This window comes from Megalopta genalis, chromosome 12, assembly GCF_051020955.1.
Source record: "Megalopta genalis isolate 19385.01 chromosome 12, iyMegGena1_principal, whole genome shotgun sequence".
Taxonomy (NCBI): Eukaryota; Metazoa; Arthropoda; class Insecta; order Hymenoptera; family Halictidae; genus Megalopta; species Megalopta genalis.
The window spans coordinates 13,351,371-13,365,452 of NC_135024.1; the positions used below are offsets into that span (position 1 = coordinate 13,351,371).

Consider the following 14,082-nt stretch of genomic DNA (forward strand, 5'->3'; position numbering starts at 1 on the left):
GTCCTTTTTCCGGAAATCTCCTCTTCCAGACGGTCCTTTGAGCGCCGTCACAATGTCAGGATATTTTACTGGCCGGGCTTATTGCGTGGTAATTTTCATAATTCGTCTTCCGAGCATGGATGGGGTTTGCGATAATGAGCAGCACGCGCGCGCGCGCTCGCCGGGATTTTAACGTGAATTTTCCTTGGACCTTGTTCTCCTCGAAACGAACAGCTGTGGATACTTTGGAATTGTCGATGGAAGGTTATAGGTACAGTATATTCTCTCCAATTCTCGCTTTGCTTGTAAATTTGGGAAGAGGAGATACGATTATTCGAGGCTCGCGGCTCGGCGATTATAAAAGCGGGCTCCGAGGCGCAGACATTGTCCATTTTTGTTTGCGAGCTGAGGGGTAATTGGAGAGAATTTACTGTATAGGGTAGTGGAGCCAGTTATTGTAGGGTAGCCAATTACTGTGCCCCTTTGCTTTGTTTTCAAGCATAACTAACTTCAGATTTATCGAACAAGATATAATAGTTTTTTTTATTTAAATTCAGTTAATTTTTTATTTGTTAAATTTAAACAAGTAGAAGACGGAAGTTCTTGAAATTACTTCAATGTTTTGATGATCAATTCGTCAATTATCTGTAAAGCTTACGAAAAAGCTTATGAAAATACTAAACGCATATAGATCAATATTCAATCAAATAAATCGTTAATAATGTTAAATATGTCAAATATTATGTTAAATATACAGTATTAATTGTATTGGTGAACCGTATTAAGCTTACGAAAAAGACAATGCAGTGATTGTTTATTTGAATTTTTGTTTTTAGTTTCAATTTCAGTAGTTTATTTATCGTGGACAGTAACTGAACCTATTCTTTGTTCGATGCGTTAATCGCTGTGCCGACATAGGTCTACATAGGATAGGATAGGCCTACATAACCTCAAATCTCAAATAATCTCTAAAAGAGATCAGCTTTTAAAGAGAAGAACGTAAATATGAAATTTTATTAAAGCAGTCTTCTAAATTTATTAAAGCGGTCCTTTAAATTCATTAAAGCAGTGAATATTTAAATGACATGTTATAGTATTACGTACATTCTTTTTAATAAAAAATTAAATTTATTAAAGTATGTGAAATATTAAATTTTTCTTGCATATAATTACTGAGACTCGGTAATCAGAGAGACTTGTTACGATTTTTCAGATAATTAGGTGCTGCAGATGTTCTTCAATATTAATATTTGTTACGAACGATTATTGAACTGTGGACTTTACTTATATCAAATCACAGTATTTATTACAGTGGAACCTCGCTTATCCGAACATGTCGTAGAACGAGGCCGTTCGGATAACCGAGATGTTCCAATAATAGAGGTTCGCTAACAAAGACGAGTTTTTAGGTGTCCGCCTCCGATTGCTTTGGTTTTTTAATATGTTATGGATCAAAAAATAAGAGAGGGATACGTATTTTTTTATATCGGCCCAATCTCATATTTAGGGGAAGAAACCGCCCCTCAATCGCTTAAAGTTAGTTGAAGGATTATTATTAAACTGTTATAAACTTAATTTGTGGCACATTTAGGTGGGTGAATATTTCTCTTATTGTTAGTCACCCTTGACACGTGGCAAATTACCCCTGATCGTTTCAATGCACATTTAAAAGATTTGATATAAGGACTTCATATAGTCTTTAAGAAATTTTATTCTAATAAATTATTGTGCGATAACAAATTAGTGGATTTAAGACCTCCCATCCTTACTTACAGAAACTTCAATAAATATGAAAACCCGATAGGAAATTGTTAGAACTTTTTAATTTATTCCGAAGTTAATTACATTAAACTGTAACAAATACGCACATATATTTTACGTTGCAATGATAATAATGTCAATTTTATAAAAGAAAATTGAAATTTCTTTTCGCCGATATATCCAGCGCATTTTTTGATTATTTCTTTAATTACTTCTTCTTCTCTCTTTAATTATTTCTATTTCAGCATACGTTTTAGTAGTTTTTCAATTATTTCCGATACTCTTTCCATTTCTGGTTTTGAAGTTCCATGCATTTTGCAGAATGTTTCACGTATTAAGAAAACATATATACATTATATCATAATTAATTAATATTATAAACTATTATTATATACAATATATTATATACAATTTTTATATATAATAATTTATTTATTACAACAACAAATAGATAAACTATTATATACAATTTTTATATATAATAATTTATTACAATAACAAATAGATAAACTATTATATACAATTTTTATATATAATAATTTATCACAATATATTATATACAATTTGTACGAGATAAGCAGGTGTTCTAATACTTTTGAAGGGAGATGTACACGCTTCCGATTAACTCGTTACAATTTTAGGTGCTCTGTGTATAGATTAGCGATTAAATTTTCAATCATTTACTTTTGCGGGGCTGGTAACTTACTTCGGATATAAAATAGAGCATCAGGCTTTGGCTCTGTCTCTGCAGTGCCGCCAATATCCTTTGTCCGGAAGTTGAATCGCTTGAAACGTCTCTCGAACGTGACGATAATGTGAATTTTCAGCATTTCATCGCGTTTGTGTCAGAAATAATAATGAACAGCACTCAAATCATACGTGCGACAGAATGATAATTTTCTTCTTTTGGGCAGAAATTTCTTCCGCGCATTTAATCTTTCATTTCGCCGGTGTATTCGATTATTTTATGCAGAGGCGCGTTCATTTTCAGTATTTCTTTGTATATAGTTTCACGACCAGATGGTATGGTAGAATAATCACACTTTTCTGTACAGTTGCGTGCCGGCCTGTACGTGTTTCAGCTTCGAAAATTGATAATAATATCGTTTTAATTTCTTTCTATGGAAATTCAGCGAACTTTATAATTACGTATAGAACACGGTAATTCGTGCTCACAACTCACTGTGTACGTATATGTATAACCTTTTCGTGTTCAGTGGCACGCATATGTACCACTTGAAGTCTCGAATTAAGATTGATCCCAATTTAGCTTCCACTACGGACAAGATGATTGATTGTTGAATGACAAATTCTTTTAAAATCTAATCCGGTCACGAATTAGTTGAAGAAACGAAATGACGACACGGTTTCGTTCTAATTTCATATTCGTGGGAACAATCGACATTTTATATTGCGCGCTAATAGAGCAGCTCTTTCATGACACAATGTTCTTCATAATGCACATCGATTTTCCTAAATATTATCACTAAATATACTGGATATTATTTCTTAATCATTTTTCAATTCTATGATGTAAAAATGTCACATTTTTGTAGTAAGGCAAAAATTTTTAAATGTGTAAAAAGATTTAAAATTAATAGGTTTAATTAACCTATTAATGTTATTTATTACTATTAATTTTATTACTAATACTTTTAATTACCATTAATTAATTTATTACTATTACTATTAAAATTAATAAGCTTTAAAAGGTGTACGAATCCTTTCTACACCCACTATATCCATTTTTATTGAAATCATCGGATGACCGATTCTTAAGTAAACGTTATATTCTTTTCCAATTGTGGCAAGTAATAGACAATTTAATATGGATAATAAAACATAAAATAACTTGTACGTAATAATTAGAAAACATTTACTGTATGCACTTTAGACATATAAATTGTGTAGAAAGAATACTTTAAAATTGGAGAAAGTACATTTTATTTCAGTAATTTAGATAGTGTTATCCAAATTAAAAAAAAAAGAAACGCATTATTTGCAGGTGGTGGGTCATTTCAGTGAACATTTTCCGTAAATATATTTTTCACAATTTAAAACAAATATTTGCGATTTTATCTTTCTTGCAATATCTTCAATTTGATATGTTTTTCGTTTTATAGGAATTGTAATGGAATTTATTAACGATCCCTCTCCATACTTTTTGTTCTTGTTTCTGCGAATTTCGATATTCGGCGCTATTCCACTATTTTTATTTTCTGTTCTCCTTTCTTATCTGAAAATTTTACTTGTGACTGCAGAAATTTTCCACGCACATTTTGAAGTTTTCCACTAATATCAAGCAAAATGAAACGTCGCAAACTGAGCATAAGCATATATTGCTTGTCCCTAAGACATAATTGGATGACATTTTCCTTGGAAAAATCAACAGTAATAATAAGTTTGTGACTCCAGCGCAGATATCGTTCGAAAAGTCCATAGATTTTTCCAGTGGCCACAAGACGGTAGAGAACATAATATTATCAGAAAAACGAAATAAAAAAGAAGAGAGGTAGATAGCAAAAAATGAGTGACCCATTTTAATCGATTCAGTCAAATATCTTCGAAGCCATCGATGATACTAAAAAATATTTCAAACGAAATTCGTATGGTTTTAAGGGACACGTAATCTGATATTAGTAAGATTTTTTTAGGTGAATGCGTCGAGGACATACGAAGGTCAATATTACTTTTTTAAATGGAATCATATACTTTTTATTATACTAGTCGATTCAGCTCGTCATACTCTTTATAAAAATACTAATGCATTTATTGCGAAAAATCATTGATTTAGAAGATATTTGAATTTTAGTAAGGCATAATATTATTATATATTATTATATTATAATAATAATATAATAATATAATAATATAATATAATAATATAATATATTATAATATAATATAATTATATTATATTATTATATTATTATATATTATTATAATATTATTCACTTATCTAAAGTTGGTGTTCAAAAGTACGACCATCAGCCTGATTGCAAAGATTTACTTTTGTCTCTAAAAGATACTAAAATTCCAATATCTTCTAAACCAATTGTTTTTCGCAATAAATGCCTTAGTATTTTTATGAAGAGACTGACGAGCTGAATCGACTAGTATAATAAAAAATATATGATTCCATTAAAAATATGAAGTTAACCTTCATATGTCCTCGACGCGTTCACTTAGAAAAATCTTACTAACATCAGATTACGAGTCTCCTAAAACCATTCGAATTTCGTTTGAAACATTTTTTATTATCGTCGACGTTTCCGAAGATATTTGATTGGATCGATTTAAATGGATCACCCCGTACATTATAGAAAAAATCGTGCAGTAAGTTGACGAAAAGCGAAAACGTTGAACAGACAAATTTTGTTGAAAGTTTAAAAAGCGGTCATTCGAGCGCTCTGGTAGGTTTAAATTGACAGTAATTAAATAGAGACGTGGGTTCAATCGCATAAGTATTTCATCACTGGTTACATCACTTTAGATCCCGAAGGCTGCTTTCAAAGCCACTCTAATTCATTGATCGGGTCCATAGAGTATTTTATGGAACAATTTCATGTAATCTGCATTAGATTTCTGTGCAGCAAACGCACGGGCCCATTTAACCCTGCTCCGAGTGAGTAAACATCGCAAACGCGGTTGAAACGTGATCGCAGGGCGAACGGTCTATCGAATTGTAATCGCGGTTTGAAAATGGAATCCTTTTTCATGAAACTCAGCGACCTTTAAAATGCATCGATAATAAGAATCGACGATCGTTCCTATTCTGTTATTTGAATCCGTAGAGTTCCTCCTTTCAATATCAGACGCTATCAGAATATCGACGGTCCCGCGACAAAATTAGTTACAAGCGAAATGGTAAACGTCTGTCCATTTACAGTGCAAACTCAAGAACGTTCTGTTAAGATCAGGGCTTAAGTTTAACTGTAAATATTTATAAATATAAGTTCTGAATTATTTCTTTTTCTGTTTTAAGTTAACTTTTACATTCACACTCTAATACTGTCTTAAAAATTCAATTTTCACAGTTCATTTGTATTTCTTCTTTATTTGTATTGCTAAAAATTTTGAAGGAACATATTTTTTTGTTAAGAGATGTCAAAGTAAAATATAGAAGTTGGTGATATTCTTTAATTCATTTAGCATTGTTTAAGGAACTGGAAACAGGATAAATTCAGATGAGTGAGCAAGTTGCGATTTTTATGTACTCATTTTATTCTTAGCTTACTAAGGAAGATTTGGTAAAATAAAGAACCATTATTTACATATACAGTGATCCACGAAAGTGTTTGTACATCTTTAAAAATTCAATAACTTCTTTAAAGCTGGACTAAATGACATGCATTTTTTTAGATGATAGAGAAACTAGTCTACTAGACAATGACTAAAATGCTTCTTTTTTCATTTTTCTATTATTTAGAATGACCAAAAATAAATAAATAAAAGGCTCTCGTTTTTTAACTTTTTTATCAGAACCCGTAATGAAAATTTAAAAAATGCGTTTCGTAGATCTCGGTAATTTATATGCACGCTGAAAATTTCATCGAAATCAGTTGACGTTGTCATTAGGTGCAACAAATTAAAGATCGCAGAAATCGCAGTTCTGTCACAATTTTTGACACTTTTGATCAAAAACTGTAAAAAATCCGCAGTTTTCTTAAATCTTTAAATGCTTGTGGTTTGACTCTGGGATAACCGATTTTGATCAAATTTTCAGGACGCATATAAAAAGTTAGAAGAAAACGAGAGTCTCTCATGTTTTTTGTCATTGCAAGTAATAGCAATATTAAAAAGAAAAGCATCTTCATCTAATGTTTATCATTTAAAAAATATTCAAGAATTTTAAAAAAGTTATTACGTTTTAAATGGTGTACGAACACTTTTGTGGGCCATTGTACGTTCAGTGTTTAGCATTTAGTTTTAGAAATATTTTTTAGATAGTATAATATTCTAAATAGTTTTGTTTCACACTGACCTGTGTAGCAGAGATATTGTAAACTGCTACTGCTGGTTCATTTAGGAACCGGATTTTAAACCTCCGATCACACAATTCTATCTAATCTCTTCTATCAAATCTACTTTAGAATGTTTATATTTAAATCAACTCTTTGTAACATTCAACTACTTTTGATACCAAACTAAATGAATTTGTTTGAAAGTACTTTAACTTTTTCAAAGCAGGATAACTGCCGCTGTCCAACTAGAATTATTTTTTCCATTTCCGAAACAGTAAAAATGTTCTGTTTGTGAATAAAAATTATAGAATAAGAGTATTCATAATTGTTTTCTTACGACAGAAAAGTTAAGAGTAAAAACGTAACTGTTACATCAGAACAAATTTGTATGTTTTATTCAGCAGTTTCAACCTCTCGTTAGAACTAATTGAAAATTTTAACAGTTTCATTCATGCTCCGTTTAAAATTATGATCATCACCAATTACGTGGAACAGTGTTGCGAATATTTTCTTTAAAAAAACGAGCTCGAAACATGCGAAGTTACGCTTCTTGTTATTATCGCGCATGTGTTAAGTGCATACACTGAAGTTGCGTTCGGTTCTTCTATTTTTCGAGGCAAATATTTTTTTCCTTGTTACACAACCTTGTAGATCTGTGGTCAGCCGTGAATAATAATGATAGAATTAAACGCCTCTTCGGCAGATTCTACTTCTAAGAATTTTGCATTCCATACGCGTCCCACCATCCGCTATTAATTTTACTTTGTACATGTTTGGAAACTGTGATGACGATGTTTTGACACGTTTGGGAGAATTCCTGGACAACATTAATTATCGTTTCCGTTCGCAACCGCTGTACAGAATCGAACTTTGTTACTTGGTCGCGAAACCGCGCGCGTTCGCCAACGCGTGAAACTCCGAAAATTGTAAAATGCAAGATTCGGTTTGCGCGGATACGAATTATATTCGAAGCGACGAATACGTTCGCGGGGTTTGTGATTTTTGCAACGAGAATGTACACATTTTTATTGCGTACCTACGATATATCGATTCGATTCTCTTTTCGCGGTATCGTTACTTCTAGCAATCGAGCACTTTATTGTCTATATTCGCGCCTTTTCCTTCATGGGATATACTCGCGTAATATAATTCTATGGATTCTAGCTTCGTCGGAAGAGCGATACGCATTGACGTGTTTTATTAAAACGATATGTACCACGTCGACGAGAACTTTTGTTCCGCTTTATGCACACAATGGATATTCTGTGAAAAAGAAAAATTGAGATAAACGTTGCAACAGAAGCGCAGTTTCTTCGGGAAGAAGCGTGGCTACAGTTACGAAGAATAGTAATCATCTCGAGCGGAGAGATGCGTATTTCCATACTTTCCGTGAGATCTCTGTTTTAAGCTGATTCTACGAAATATTATGTTCGAAATATGTGTTAGAAAACACACACAATGTTTTGCAATAGAATAATAGCAGAAATATATAATATACGTACGTCACTTCACTATAGATAGATATTATATTACCTTCGAACGGATACATTGTTGACGAATACAATAAGAGAAAAGACAATGCAGGTTATTATAAATAATTATTATGCTCTCGTTCATCTGCCGTTGTATAGAGGGCTATTCAAAAATACCTTTAGAATGTTGATTGAGAATATCTGTCAAACGTCATATTTGTTTCTTGTCACTTTCCTTTGTTTTTTAACCTGCAATGATGGACAATTTTAAAGATGGAGTCGTATGCGATTAAAGAGCGTGTTAAAGTTATTCAAATTTATTTTCAAAATCGGTGTTCGATAAAAAAAATACGATCATCGTAAATTACGTGATTTTTTCGGCATCTAAGCAAACAATTCGAACTTTGGTTAACAAATTTGATGAAACTGGATCTCTTTATGATAAACCAAAGTCTGGCAGATCAAAAACAGCTCGTTCGTATGAAAACACTGCTATCGTTTATGAAAGTGTTGCTAATGAACCATCGACATCAATTCCACGTTGTTCTCAAGAATTGAACATTTCTTATGGCAGTTCGTGGCGAATTTTGCGTAAAGATTTGCATTTGCATGCTTACGAAATTCAATTTATTCAATTCAATTGAAAGAAACTGACAATTTGCAACGCAGAAATTTCGTCGATTGGTTGTTAGAACATCGTACAATTGATGAATTGTTTTCATACATCATCTTCAGCGATGGAGCTCATTTCACATTGAACGGACACGTCGTCAACAAGCACAATTGTCGCATATGGGAACATGAAAATTCAATAGCCATTCAAGAAACATCACTTCATCCAAAAAGAGTTACTGTTTGGCGTGGATTTCGGTCGAAAGGCGTAATCGGCCCATTCTTTTTCGAAAACGAGAATGAAGAGACAGTTAAAGTGAATGGTGCACGTTATAATGAAATGATTGTTGATTATTTATGGCTGAAATTAAATGTGATCGACATAAGCAATGTTTACTTTAAAGAAGACGGAGTTACGGCACACACAACGCGTGAAAACATCACTTTATTGCGATCGAAATTCGATGATCGATTAATTTCAAGAAATGGTGATGTGAATTGGCCACCTGGTTCGAGTGATTTGACCTCATTGGACCTCTTTGGGGTTATTTGAAAAGCAAAGTTTATGGCAACGAACCAGCAACAATTCATGACCTAAAGAACAACATTAGAAATGAGATTGGCGAATTAAACGAGCAAATGTGCTGAAACGTCATCGAAAATTTTAATATTCCAATTGATGTCTATAAACGTAGTCGTGGTGATCATTTGACAGATATCATCTTTCACACATAATTGTCATAGATGATACTCGATAATTAAATAAGAAAAACCAATAAAATTCAAAATAGTTCGTTGTTTGATTTAAAAAAAAATGTCCTATAGTCTATTTTGCATAACTCTGTACGATTGTGCCAATAAACATCGAAAACACGATCCGGATACGCATATTTCAGCAAAAATCCAATTTGAATCTCCATTACATGTATAACCGAATATTTTTATGCATCGGTGCATCATTAAATTGGAAGGAACTTTTTGATCCATGCGAAATAATCGCGCCTTTTTTTCTCTGTTTCCTGCTTTACGTAACTAATAACGCTCGTTAAAATTCAATGAATTCTTTGAAAGCATCCATTACACTGCACAATCGGGTTGTACATCGGTTTATACAAAGCACAATAGAGACTTTAAATATCATTCAATTAACTCTTCGTTTTATTTTTTTTCTAATATCGTAGACTCGCGTAGACGTTCTAGGTTTCATCATAAATTTTCTCAAGTAGATACGTTAGCCATAAATAAAATGATCCATGATCCCACCGCGTACTGCTCATCGCTAACTTATCACGAGCATCGCATAAACGAGAGAGCGAGAGAGAGAGAGAGAGAGAGAGAGAGAGAAAATAGGCATACCTTTAGTAAATCTGTCGTACGATGGAAATCAGGTCGCGTTACATATTGAATACGATTTTCCCGGCGCACCATGCAACTATTCGAACGCGGTATCGATCCTGTTTCTTTCATTTCAAAATCCAACTCGTTCGAGCACTCTTCAACCGTGAAGATGATACAAGTTGAGTGAACGCAGCTACTGAAAACATGAAACTCCGAAACCAATGAAATTTGCACCGAACCGCGACCTTTTCCATCTATATAAATCCGATTTTGCGGTTTCCTATCTGACAAATCACATATGAAACATGCCTGCCAGATATAATATTTAATACCGGAGCATAGCGCCCGCGTTTTTCATGTCATGCGCACCACATTTATTTTGCGATCCGATATTTAGCCGATTAACTTGCATCTGTCGATTTGGGAATAATGAGTCTTCCAGCTGCTTAGTATCTTTGGCATGCACTCAATTCAAATATCTTTTTTCCAAGAATATGATGTAGCTCATCAGATATTGGCTTAAATCAAGCTCATAGCTAATAGAGAATTCATAGCTAATAATTCTTAAATTATTATTAATAATAATAATATTATTATATATATAATAAATATAATATAATAATAATAATATATAATATATATAATAAATTAATTATTAATATTAATTATACCCCCTTAGGGGTATTCTAGTTAGTGTGAAGTGACTGTGTTTTTGACTCTGTTAGGGAATTTTTTTGCAAAGAAACTGTTATACCTTTTGCAGTAAAATTGACAAGGTTTATTTGTACGCGCTTCAACGACGTTTAAAAATTTTTTTTGGATAAAAGAAAAATAAAATCAGTGGCATGCATACTTTCAAACATAGTCGCTTTTAAAAAAGTGTCCATTACGGTGTCCATTGTTTCGACCATTTTGCTTGCCTGAAATAAAAAAACGTGAAAGTTCCTTAATTAGTATGAATTTGACTATAGCAGGTACTAGAATAAAAAAATAAAGTTGGCAATTCAAAGAGTGGCGATACTTTGAAGATTGATTATCGATTTTTGCATGTTTCATTTAACTTTGGAGGCCTAAAAACTAGAAAAGAAACAAAATTTTTTGGTTGATTGTAGTAGGGGCTGTAGTCAAATATGTACTAAATGCGTTCTCAAAATTTGGTAAAGTTGGTTTCGTGATATCATGGACACCTTTCTAAGAAATATAATTTTGAGCAAAATCTCTTTAAAATCTTATAACTGTGTCAATTTTAGGAGTTTGCATGTAAGATTCCAGAGATGTATTTTTAAAAATATGTATATCCTTTAAGAATATGCAAAAAAATTATTTTTTTAAAAAGTTCATACCTGAATACCCCGTTAAGGTTTTTATACAAATTCTCATTTTTATAATCAAATACGAAGCATCTAATTCAAAGTGAAATATCTTGTCTTTTATTAATAGCTCCAGTAGTTTGATCAAGATAAGAAGAATGTTTCATTGAAGTTTCCATTGTGTTCATTCTTGAACTTCTTTAGAAGCTACAAAGATAGCGAATGATCTGTTACATGCTCTGTTTAACTAAAATGATTAAATGTAGTGCACTATTTCAAATGCATGGATATCAATACTCTATGCCAAGGAACTACAAAAGATTACTTCATCAAGAAGTTTATCGCAGATCCTCAATCAAATAAAAGAGTATTACCAACTTTTTCAATCTCAGTAAGGTAGACGCTTCTAATATGTATGATTGATTTGAATCTATAAACTCTAATCATTTTTCAGATAACAATGAACCTACTTCTCTTAGATCAACGTCGATACTCTATATTTAGTTATTACCAGAGTTGGACATCGTTTATCTAATTGGGCAATTCTTATCTAACACAATTATTCAAATGAACTGTTTTTAGTCGAATATAGTTTTCGAATAACAATCATTCATCATTCGCAAATTATTCGCATTAAAAAAAATCGCATTATTCACAAATTATTCTATCTATTTATTCGAGTAATTTTTTATGTTTTATTCGAATAAATTATTCTAATACAGATTATATAATATAATATATAATAAATTATTCGAATAGAAATTGTCAAATTTTTCAAGTAACGTTGACCCTTTTTTATGCATATTTTTAAGCATGTATGCGTATCCTTACTGTTTATAAGAAAATTTGTTGAAATCAAGTGATACCTTTAAAATTTTGCAATAAATTTCGTCGAACTATCTCGATGCTTTTATTGCTTGGTTTAATCGATTAGATCGATTTCTTTCCATGAGTCAAAATTTAACCTTTTTGAATGCGACGGAATAGGAAAAGTTGAATATTTAAAATTTGAATATGTTCTTTATTCATTGCTCACTTTCACTGAAATTTAGTGTAAATAAACTTTATACATGTGACCATTTATAATTTACTGCATAATAATTTATTGCATAAATCTTAAAGGTATTATTTGATTTCAAAACATTTTTTTTATAATCAGTGAGGTTACGAATATTTATAGAACTGACTATAGGTGTTGCAAACATGAATCCTGGAACGTGCAATGACTTTCTTTGCATCTGGAGAAAGATTATTTAGTTATGCATCAGTGATCAAACTACCCAAAAGTAACAAACAAAGCAACAAAGTTAATTGTAATAAGAAGAAATTAATCAATAAACCATGGAAAAATACCATATTCTATAATTTCGATTCAAATCGACTATTTTCCGAATTAATCCCTGCACAAATAAATTCTCATTCGAATAACAAATAACTTCTTCGAATAAAATTATATTCGGATAAATTATTATCTAGACACACGATTATTCGTTTGGATACTTATTCGACAACGTCGAATAAAATTTTATTCGTCGATCCTTGTTTCTCACCCGTCACCAGAACAAAATTGCCCCCAACTCTGCTCAGTGCGCACAAGCAACTCATCAAACTGTTATCTAGAAAACCAGAATTTCTCCGAAGCACACCTGAAAGTGGGGTTTACAACAACAAAAAATCCAGGTTAATCGCATCTTGATCCACGCGTCGTGGCGCCCTAGCTGAAATTCTTGGAACGTTTTTCAGATTCCAATTTGGCCGAGCAGGGAAGAGGACGGAGCCGATGTCGGGGTCGGAGGACAGGGTCGGCTGAACAAGAAGAGCAAGCAGGAGGCCGCGTCTCCGACGAGACCTTTTCCTAGCCTGTTGTCCAGGTCGGATGTGTGCGAGCCCATCGGATATCGGTCGATAAGTTGGTCGGGGTACGTGGATTGAATGGCAGGTCGAGCCCTGGACTCCTGTCGCGGGACAGTCTTCTCACGCTTCCGGCTGACCCTTGGATAAGGCTGTTTCCCATCCGAAGGGCACGTTCGCCGGTGGGCCAGCGAAGTTTGCCCGCTGCCAGTCGGCGGTCATTAGCTCCGATTATCCGCGGAGCCTCGCGAGATAGGAGCCAGGTGATTCCGAGCAGCTGCGTGCTGCGAGCGATCGGCGAGAAGAGTTCTCCATCCAGAAAGCTAGCAGAAGGTTCGACGTATAAGGGGGTTGCCAGGAAGCTCGGGGCCGGTCAGGGTGATTCCGATGAGGACGACGGCGTAGGAGAAGTTGGTCGGCGTTGATCCATCGTCCAGGTCAGCCACGTGCACCGTCGACGTCCGCGATTATTGGCATCACGAGGATCACGTTGATTTCCCCACCAATAACGGCCACATGACTTGACGATCGCCCCACCTACCGCTGCTCGTCGTTAAGTGAAGGCGGCGACAGTGGCAGCAACGTCATCGAGGGAACGACGAGCACGACGACGGCGACGGCCACGACGACGACGACCGACGACGACGCCGACGACGACGACGGACGTGGACGAGGAAAGACCAGAAACCAGAGATTAGCGAGCGGTTGCTTCCTCGCTGCGAGGCTACCACCGGGTATTTAACCAGTGACACACGCGGCTGCCAGCTCAGTTGGCGGCTGTCGGTCAGAAGGTGT

General features: G+C 33.8%; 1 long non-coding RNA gene across 1 annotated transcript in view; it reads left to right on the plus strand.

Annotated features, from left to right (window-relative positions):
* LOC117222955 (uncharacterized) overlaps positions 1-13,738 on the plus strand; it is a 30,192-nt gene extending 16,454 nt beyond the window's left edge. The window contains exon 2 of the long non-coding RNA XR_004490796.2: positions 13,180-13,738. This is a non-coding gene — a long non-coding RNA (uncharacterized LOC117222955). The remainder of the gene's footprint in view (positions 1-13,179) is intronic.
* Positions 13,739-14,082: the final 344 nt, after the last annotated feature.